The sequence below is a fragment of the Cricetulus griseus genome, chromosome 7 (genome assembly GCF_003668045.3).
Source record: "Cricetulus griseus strain 17A/GY chromosome 7, alternate assembly CriGri-PICRH-1.0, whole genome shotgun sequence".
NCBI classification, from domain to species: domain Eukaryota; kingdom Metazoa; phylum Chordata; class Mammalia; order Rodentia; family Cricetidae; genus Cricetulus; species Cricetulus griseus.
Window position 1 is genome coordinate 131,638,530 of NC_048600.1, and position 10,732 is coordinate 131,649,261.

The window sequence follows — 10,732 nt, forward strand, 5'->3', positions numbered from 1 at the left end:
TGAGGCAGAGGACAGGAAACTGAGAGTGTCATGGTAGGGACCAGGTATGACCTCCACTGGCATAACCTTTGCCACCTGCATCCTCCAACAAGGCCCATTCTTCCACTAAAATTGTACCACCAGCTGATAATCAAGCATTCAACGCACAATCCTGTGGGGTGCTTATATTTTAACCATACCATGTAGCCCAGGCTGACCTTGAGTTACCTGCATAGCCCAGGTTGGCCTTGAATTCCCTGTGTAGCCCAGGCTGGCCTTGAATTTCCTGCTTAGCCCAGGATGGTTCTGAACTCCTGTTCTTCTCTCCTTTTCCTTCTTTGAGTGCTGGAGTTGCAGCCATAAAGCACCACGCTCATTTTTTGTGGTGCTGGGGATTGAAACTAAGGTTTCATGCATGCAAGGCATACACCTTACCAGCCAAGCTACATCCCCAGGTCTGACCTGACGCTCTAAATGCCTTAAAAGAAGATTTTATTTTTAGCCGTGTGTGTGTGTGTGTGTGTGTGTGTGTGTGTGTGTGTGTGTGTGTGTGTGTTTAGGTGCCCATGGAGGCCAGAAGAGGATGGCTGATCCGATCCCCTGAGCTGAAGTTTCAGGTGGCTGTGAGCTCCCTGATATAGGTGCTGGGAACAGGTCTTGCAAGAGCAGCAAGCTCTCTTAACTGCTGAGCCATCTCTCCAGACCCTCTAGGTGTATTTGCATAAATCCTGCTTAGGGTTGGATGGACAGGGACGGACAGCCTCCTGGAAGAAGTTAACTGTGAGTTGCATCCATGGGAGGCAGTGTTCAGAGCAGGGTCAGCAGGTACACACGGTGTGCCTGAGAAGCAGAGAGAGGGCAGGAGAAGGGAATAAATAGATGGAATGAATGGGGGGCGGGGGCTCCGAGGTAGAGGAATAGAGGAAGGCGACAGCCTGAGGGTTGTGAGCAGGAATGTAACACTTTTCAAGCAGAGGAGGGTTCAGACTCTGGTGCTGGAGGGTTGTTCCTGCAGAGAGCAGCCAGCCTACAGCTGTCATCCATTGCCCTTTCTCCTTCTGTGATCTTTCCTGAAGCACCCAGAAGCCCCATCTCTTATCTCTGAGAGTATGGGTCAGAGTGCACAGCATGGAGCCGAAGTCAGACCAACCGCACAGGCTGGCAACCCAGTTGGGTCTTGTTCTCACCCTGTGACCTCAAGCGACCCTGTGCTGATAAAACATCTGATATTCACGGAGAGTCACTCACAGGCAGGGTGAGGCACCACACAAAAGCTGTCCTTGTGAGTTCTGGTTTGTTTTTCTTTTAAATCCTATTAGGACAGTGCATCGGGGGCTGGAGAGATGGCTCAGCGGTCAAAAGTGTGCACCTGAGTTCTGTTCTGTTCTCAGCACCCATGTATGGGAGCCCACAGACACCTATACCAGGGGGTCCAGCGCTTGCATTCACATGTGCACATAGTCTCCAACCCTGACATGATTTAAAATAAAATAAAACCTAAAAAAAAAAAAAAAGACAAAGATGGCTCAGCAGTTAAGAGCATTTGTTGCTCTTGCAAATAAATGACCTAGGTTTGGTTCCCAGCACCCACATGGTGATTCTCAACCACCAGTAACTCCGGAGGAGGAGTCTCTAGTGCCCTAACATTAAGGAAGGTGGGTCTTCCTTACTCCTCACGCAAATGCTAATCTCTCTCTTTCAGAAGCACCCTCAAAGACACACCCATGCTTGAAGGGGAAGCACTGACCATTGGGGCCTCAGTGATCCAGTCAAGCCAACCCCTAAAATCAGCCAACACTGAAACACCCCTACATTTTGTGCCAGATCTAGTGAGCAGGAGGGCAGGTCACTGAACGATGGCTGGCACACTGTCATTAACAATCCTAGAGTCAGAAGTAATGGCTCACATCTTAGGAGGCTAGGGCAGGAGGATTGCTGTTATTTCCAGGTTAGCCAGGGCTACACAGCAAGATACTGCCTCCAAAAAAAAAAAAAAAAAAAAAAAGGTCCAGAAAGACTGTCATCTTAGGGCTGGACTGCTCCAGGGCCTTCTCAGGAATGGCCTCCTCTCTGAATACCTGGGTTGGGTCAGAGTCATAACTAGCTTCTCTCTGCTTGGCACTTTTCCCTGCTACTCCGCCCAGGTGGCCTTTCATTAGGCATGGCCTCCCAAGCTAGCTGCTTCTCTGAGCACAAAAGGCCCCTGCACCACCTCCCATGGGGACTTCCTCTCATTCCCACCCCTGTGCCCTGCTCCCCTCAGGGAGGCTCTGTCAGATGGGCAGCACCCCCACAGCTCCTGGTCTGACCCACCCCCCTGCATTTCAGGGAAAGGAAAGAGGGACAAACCTGTGGCCCTTTGCGTATACACTGGCCTCTCATCAGAACTTCAGTCTTCAACTTGTCTCTATTTTACAAGTGAGGAAACTGTGGCTTTGTATAGCTGCAGACTCCTCCCCACATGGCGTGTCCTTTGAAGCCATGTGTGCCGGCTAGTTTCATCACAGCAATAGTAACCCCACCCAAGAGAAAAATGGGTACCAGGATCATGGATATAGCCTCGACGAACCTGACCATGTTATTTTGGAGGGGACTGTGAAAGGACTTTGGAACTTTGGGCTAGAAAAGCCATGAGTGTTGAAAGCTCAGTGAGCTGTTCTGTAGGAACTTGGAAGATAAGAATGCTAAGAGCAAGGCAGACATGGAGGCCTGGCCTGTGACGTTTTAGAGGGAAGCAAAGACTTTTCCGGGTCATTTGTGTGAAGAATCTGTGGTGTCTGGTCAGCTGGGGCTGAAGAATTGGCTGTGATTAAGAAGAGAACAGCATCACTGAGGTGAAGTCTTCTGGGAAGTGTTTGCTCAGGGTCAGCACACAGAAGCTGTGGTCCAAAGCTGGCTAAGGTTGTCCTCATGCTGGCAGCTAAACTTGGTAGTGTAAGAGTCACCAGGTGGTGCTGGTTTTGAAGGCATGAAGGCGTCATGGAGAGCAGCTGAGGCTTGGCACTGTGTGATAAGCAGTCCCTGAAGAGAGCCACACATTTTGGAGATGCCAGTACCAGGAAATGACCACCGAGAACAGCAGCAGCAGAGGAATGGAGCCAGCTGGAGCCTAGAACACAAGCTGTGTGTGCTGCAGAGGGTGGAGCCAGAGAAGCAGCCCAAGCCCTTTACAGGATAAAGAGGTCATTAGTGAATCCAGATACTGGACACTGAGTGATTTACACAGTTAATGTTTTGGTTTTGCTTTGATTGTGACTGTTCCCTGGTTCTTCTCTCTTGAAGTAAGAAAATATTTATTTTTTTATTTTATAGGAGCCCATGGTTGAGAGACATTGGATTTTAAAAGAATAGATATTTTAAAGAGACGCCACCACCGCCCAGCAAGAGAGTGAATTTTTAAGTGTTTGAATTTTTTGAAGATTATGGGACTTTTAATATTTGGGATGTTTATTGTATAATACTGACACTAATGTGTGTGATCTTGGGGATGAATAAGAAAGGAAAGGCTGTGGCTTAGCAGTGATGTGTTTGTGTGTCAAGTTGACAGAGAGTTGTCCTGGATGTATTTTTGTCAACTTGACACAAGCTCGAGTCATCTGAGAGGAGGGAGCCTCAGTTAAGAAAACACCTCTGTAAGATCAGGCTGTAGACAAGCCTGTAGGACATTTCCTTAATTAGTGATTGATGGGGGAGGGCTCAGCCCATTGTGGGCCATGCCATCTCTGGGCTGGTGGTCCTGGGTTCTATAATAAAGCAGGTTGAGCAAGTCATGGGGACCAAGCCAGTAAGCAGCTCCCCTCCATGGCCTCTGCATCAGCTCCTGCCTCCAGGGTCCTGCCCTGATGAGCTCCTGTCCAAGTTTCCTCCAGAGATGAACTGTGATGTAGAAATAGATGTGGAAGCCAAGTAAACCTTTTCCTCCCCATGGCCATGGTGTTTCATTATAGCAATAGTCATCCTAAATAATATATCATGCAAGCCCTACTGTGTGTCAGGCGCATGGTGTCAGTTTGATCGTGTGCCAAACATATTGTGTGCCACTGTACCCAGCTCTCCTAGGTCCCACTGAGAGCTCTGCCTCTCCTCATCAGTTCATCTGCTGCTCTGGAGTAGACACAGGGTGTGGGGACGATGGGGACGGAAGCTCTGTGTACACTCATGCCTTATCTCCTCCACTCTGCCATAAATCCTGGGTGGGGGTGGAGGACACGAAGGTCATCTATGCTCTGTCTCCTTGGGTTTCAGGCTGGGTTCAGGCATGTGTGTGGCAATTCTCTTTGTAGGGAGAGATAAAATGTGCGGCAAACACTGGAGACGAAGCTGCTTTCCCTCAGGCGGATGTGCCATGCACTGGGCCCTGACAACACAGAATGCTTTACAGAACCTTCATGAATGCTAAGACCGGATGCTCCATCCACACATAAGGCTCAGAAGCCACATGGCCTGCTCGTGTCACTCAGCAAGAATGGGGTCTGAGCCGCCCTATTTGTGCAGGGTGTTAGAGATGTGTGCCCTTCTCGTAAGGGGACAGATCGTCCGATGGAAATGCCACCCTGGCACCTGGAGGTGCTGAGGAAGGAAGGCTGTTTCAACCAAGAAGTTTGAGAACAGCCTCTTGGCCAACATAGACCCTGACTGAGATGGAGAGGGAAGGGAAGGAAGGAAGGAGGAAAAGAGGAATAAGAGTGCCTTTTCCTATCTGGGTAGGCAGGGGTGACTTACACTGCCCACAATGACCTCTGTTTACACATACTCTCTCTCTCTGTTTTCAGCACTAGGCATCGTACCCGAAGCCTTGTGCATCCCAGGCAAGTGCTCTGTAACTGTGCTTAGTTACTTATTACAGTGCTGGGGTTTGCACCCAGTGCTCACACATGCCAGACAGTGCATCACCCTGAACTAAACCCCTATACTAATAGGTTATAACAAAAGAAAACTGAAGTCGACCATGGTGGTGTGCACCTGTAATCCCAGCACAGGGGAGGCAGAGACAGGGGAGTCATTTCAGATCCAGCTTAGGTTTATGTATGAGTTCCTATGTGAAAATAAGTGGATGGACGAATAAATGAATGAATGAATGAATATCTCTGAGATTTAGTTTATTTTATTTGGGACAGGATCTTGAACTTCTAGGTACCAACAGCGCCCCCCCTCCTGACTCTGCCTTCTGAGTTCTGGGACCAACATGCCCCTCTCAACTATGTGATTATTTTATTTGCAACAGAATCTTTCTCTATAGTCCAGGCTAATCTGGAACTCACTATGTATCCCAATCTTCCTACCTCAGCCTCCTGAGTGCTAGGATTATAGGTGTGAGCCACCCACCACACATGGCTGTGACTTTTAAATTTCTAGTAGCCACATTTTTAAAAATAAAAAAATAAGCGGGGGGGGGGGTTGTTGGCTGGAGAGATGGCTCAGTGGTTAAGAGCACTGGTTGCTCTTGTAGGGAACCCAAGTGTGATCCCCAGCACCAACATGGCAACTTACAACCATTTGCAACTCCCTCTTCTTGCCTCCCTGGGCAACTGCTACACATATACACAAGCAGGCAAACATTCATGCACAAATAAAATCAATTAATGAATACAAACATATTTTTAAAAAGCAAAAAGAAGCTGGGCAGTGGTGGCGCATGCCTTTAATTCCAGTGCTCGGGAGGCAGAGGCAGGGGGATCTCTGTGAGTTCGAGACCAGCCTGGTCTACAAAGTTACACAGAAGGAACCCTGTCTCAAAAGCATAGAAGTCAGCATGGCAAGTGTTAATACTACATTTGTATATTCTCATGTATCCAAATATTGCTACTTCAACATGTCCTCAATGTAAACACTGAGGAGCCGTCCTCCTTATTATTATGGCCCTTCTAGTCTTGGCAATCCCTTATGGATTTTAGCATCAGTACTTTTAATAGCTCAGACGCCATGTGTGGCTTATGGCCTCCTTCCTGGACACTGTGGGTCTGGGGATCCAATAGCCACAGTCCAGATGATTATGCCAGATTCTGGACCATCAGAGCCTCACTCCGTCTTCTTCTGGGTCCTGTGGTCCTACAGCATGAGGCACGTGTGGGTCTGAGTGTCAGAGGTCACACCATCACTTACTCCTCATTCAGGCTCACTGTGTGACTTCTGGTGGCTCACAGGTGACTACAAATGTGGACTTAGAGAATGAGGCAAGACTGGAAGTGACCTTTACATGCCTCTGTGGCTGTCAGGTTGGATCCCTAGACCTGGGAAGCCACATAGGAAATGTGTCATCTGCCCAGAAAGGCTCTCAGCAAAACCTCACCCAGAAGATAACAGTTCCTGGTGGGTTCTGGCACTGCCTGGCAGTCTGCAAGCAGCTAGCTCCGTTTCCCTCCAGGGAAGGGCCTCTCCTTCCTGCCGGTGCACGGATGCCTCTGTCTCAGGCAGCAGAGCTGCTGATGTCAGCAGCACCAGGCCCACCTCTGAGGTGTCTGTGGGCTGGCGCACCTCCCGCCCAGCTTGGCTGATCACTGACGTGGATGCTGTTTGCTGGCAACAGGGGGCAATTATGGGGCTTGTCTTCGAGGACCAGTCTGCGCATGTGTGTCTCACAGAGCTGCTGGCCTGGCATCTGGCGGCTGCTCAGTTCCAGGCAGGGCTGGGTATGCAAGGCACTGTGGCCTTTGTGGGGATGTCCTGGTAAGGTTGACCTCATCTGGCTCCATCTACAAACTTAGAGGATGTCCAGCATGGCTGTCTCTGTTCTTGCCCTCGACACTGGCATCAGCACCCCTTGCTGCCCTGTCCTCTGCTTCCTGGAGACATTTCTAGGCTGTCACTAGTTTCTTATCTCATCTTGCCCTAGTACTGGCTTGAATTGTCCCCAAACTCATGTCCATCTTGGTACCTTGATATGTGACCTTGGCAGGGATCAGATCTTTGCCCATGTCAGCAAGTGAAGCTGAAGTCCCTCTAAGGGTGGGAGCTTTGTTCCGTGTCACTGGTGTTCTCAGAGGAAGAGAGAATCTGGACACAGACAGGGAGCACCCCTTCCTATGATGATGGAGGAATAGATGGGAAAAGGGCTTCTGCAAGCCGAGAAGTTCATACCACTGAAGAAGGCAGCAAAGAATTCCCCTGTCCCTTGGCAGAGTTCGGCCACTTTGCTGACATCAGAACTTCGGACAAACACTCAGGGGCCAAGGGGCAAGAGAGCAGGTCACTGATGTGGTTGTTTGGTACAGCAAAGCACCCCCATACAGCCCTCTCTCCTGGGCTCTACCCTGTGAGCAAAGGAAGACTCTCCCACTGACCCTCCGACATTGGCCCTTCCCCCAGTGACCCTCCCACACTGACCTGGCTCCTTGGTTAGGCATCTCCAAGCCCTGGCAGGCTATGCTGACACCAGTTTCACCAGAAGTCTCCCTGAGCCACACACGTTTTGGGGGATAATGGTCCTTAGGATTCCAAAGGATTTATCTGAGCTCAAAAGATGCTGATCATACCTAGCTGGAACCCCACATTTGACAAGTGAGGTGATCAAGGCGCCACTCCTGACAGTATTTTTGGGAGATTAACCTGGCAGCTGAGGAGCAGGGCGGACAAGAACAGGCAGCAGAGAGCATGTTATTGCAACTTCAGCATCCAGCACAGGAGTCAAGGTGATGGCAGGGCTAGAGGTAGATCCAGGTCTTACACGAGAGCAGAGTGCGCTCCTGAGTGAAGGAATGCTAGCCGGGGAAAGGGTACAGGCACAGGCAGAATGGCCTGGGCAGCAGGCAGGGATGGGGTGGGCACCGTGTAGTCAGGTGCTCTGACCTGGAGTCCTGGTTCTGTCCAGACACAGGTAGGTCCCAGATCTCAAAGTCCTTGGACTGTGACAGTCATTGGTAAAGCCCGACACAGTGCCCAACGAGGGTGAGCCTTTTTGTCCTCTGTGCTGCCATTGATTATCTTGAACGCAGCATGGATTAAGTCACCGTGGAAACACAGAGGAAACCCAGCAGAAGGCCAGTGGCAGCCCTGGGGGGAGTGTCTATCCAGTCACAGAGAGGATGGCTACAGGCCAGAAAGTCCCCAAGGACACAGCAAAGGCAGATAGGAGGAAATAGAGGACTTTTGGGGTACCCATCAGGAACATAAAGAGGGGCTCTGGGGATGGAATAGGCGGTCTGGAATAGAGCTGTTCAGGGCAGCAGGGAACCATGGAGGAAAGGATAGGCACAGGCACACATGTGCGCTTGTGTGTCAGCTTCAAGCAGAAATTAACAACTGGCTGTGCCAGTGTGGACAGAGAGCGGGGGAGGAGGGAAGCTGGTCTGCTGGGCAGGAGGGCCATCTTGGAAAGAGGAAGATGGCCAGTTTGACAGAGAGGCTGAGGTGTGACAAGGTGTCTTCCTGGCTAGCTCAAGGGTTGGGTACTGGGAAGGGGGGCTGCCTGAGATCCGGGACAATGAAGGCCCTGCAATCTTCCCCTGTCCCTCTAAGACCTTCAGTCTGCCACTGGGAAAGGAGACAGGAGCTCACGAGGAGAGAGGGCATGAATCCAGGTTCCAAGAGTCTGGGTGTTCTGTATATGGTTGGCTCCCCCTCCCCCCTCCGTCGGAGATCTGGTGAGAGCCTCTCATGCAGCTGAAGCAGAGATGCAACAAGCTCACAGCCTCCCAGAAATCCTGCCCTCGCCACAGTTGCTCACAACTGTCTGTAACTCTAGCTCCAGGGGTACTGGTACCCTCTTCTGGCCTCTAAGAGCACTGCACACACACAGCACACATACACACATGTTGGCAAAATAACATACACATAAAAATATTTTTAAAAGAAAGGAAGGAAGGCAGCTATAGTGTCAACTACCCAGGAAACTGAAGCTGGAGGGTTGAGAGTTCAGGGCCTTGGGCTGCAGAAGTGACTCAGCTCTCACTTAAAAGCAGTGGCTGCACCATCTGGGCCCAGGCCTGGCGAGCTGTGCATGCCCGTGGCACAGGTGTAGGGGGCAAGAAGGAAGCTCACGGCACAGCAGTCACCAATAGGCTGTGGAAGAGGCTCCTGGAGGGAGGCTGTGATGTGAAACGGTTTTATTTTGTTCCTGTCCTTTGCTCAACCTTAGAACAGGAAAACATTGAAAAGAGTTCTTTGTATAGCTGGATTTTTAAAATTAAATTAATTATTATTCCATGATGTGTGTGCCATGCCACAGAGAGCATGTAGGGGTCAGAGGACAACTTAGCTCTCTCCTCCAACTTTTCTTGGGGTCCCCTTCCATGGAATGGTGTGTGTGTGTGTGTGTGTGAGTGTGTGTGTGTGTGTGTGTGTGTGAGAGAGAGAGAGAGAGAGAGAGAGAGACAGAGACAGAGACAGACAGAGAGACAGAGAGAGACAGACAGACAGACACAGAACAGGAAGGGAGGGAGGACAGACAACCTTCCTATCTTTTCCCATCTCGCCTGTCTCATTCCAGGCTTGCTCAGTTGGTCTGTACCGGAGTTTTCTCTGTCTGAACACACATTAAAATTTAAAACAAACCATGGTGACAATATGCTGACAGCCATGTATTCTGGTTTTCGCTTAGCCTTTTCTCTTCTCTACCATTTGAAGACTTAAATGACTAAAATTAAAACCGAAACACCCAGTTACTTGACACTGCGGTGTTAAGTTTGCACAGTTTATCAAACAAAAATACCCAGCATGCACTTTGAGTTTCAGAATTGGGACATACTTGTGCTAAAGTGACCCATCATGTGTCTGGCACTCAGCTGTGGTTACCGCCTGCTTACTGTCCAAAGGCCTGCCCCTGTGGGAGCTGAAAGGAAGCTGCTGGGCCTCAGGCCAGTGTCCTGCCTCCAGGGTGGACTCTGGGAGTGGGGATGAACGATTCCTGCTACCTGCTGGGCGCCAGGCCAGGTTGTTCCTTTAACTTTCTGGAGAGCAGTGCAGACTTCGCCTCAGGCTGATCCTGTCCTGGATTGCTCAACCTGGATGAGGTTCTGGGCCTGGGGAGACAACTCAGTGAGTACAGGCTTTGCAGGGAGTCCAATTCCAGGAACCCATGGGGCAGGGGGAGAAAACAAACAAACAAAAATTAGCTATGTGTGGATCATTCTTATAATCCCATCACTGAGGAGGCTGAGACAGGTGGCCATGGGATCGCTGGCCAGCCTAGCCTGTGTGGTAAGTTCCAGTCCAGTGAGAGACCTTGTCTCAAAAAAAAAAAAAGGAAGGGTGGGGACTGGAGAGATGGCTTAGTGATTAAGATCACCAGCTGCTCTTCAGGAAGACCTGCGCTCTAGTCCTAGCATTCACTTGGTGGTTCACAACTCTCTGTATCTCCACTTCCAGGGGATCCAATACCCTCTTCCGGTCTCTAAGGGAACCAGGCATGCATGTGGTACACAGCCATATATTCAGGCAACCTCCCCCCACACACTGTACACACAGTCACACACACATACACACACACACACACACACACACACACACACTGTACACACACCATACACACACACACACACACCACACACACATACTGTACTCACACACACACACACACACACCACATACACACTATATACACACACACACACACTGTACACACATATACACCACACACACGCACACCATACACACACACACCATACACACACACTGTACACACACACACACACACACTGTACACACACACCACACACACACTGTACACACACACACACACTGTACACACACACACACCACACACACACTGTACACACACACACTGTACACACACACCACACACACTGTACACACACCA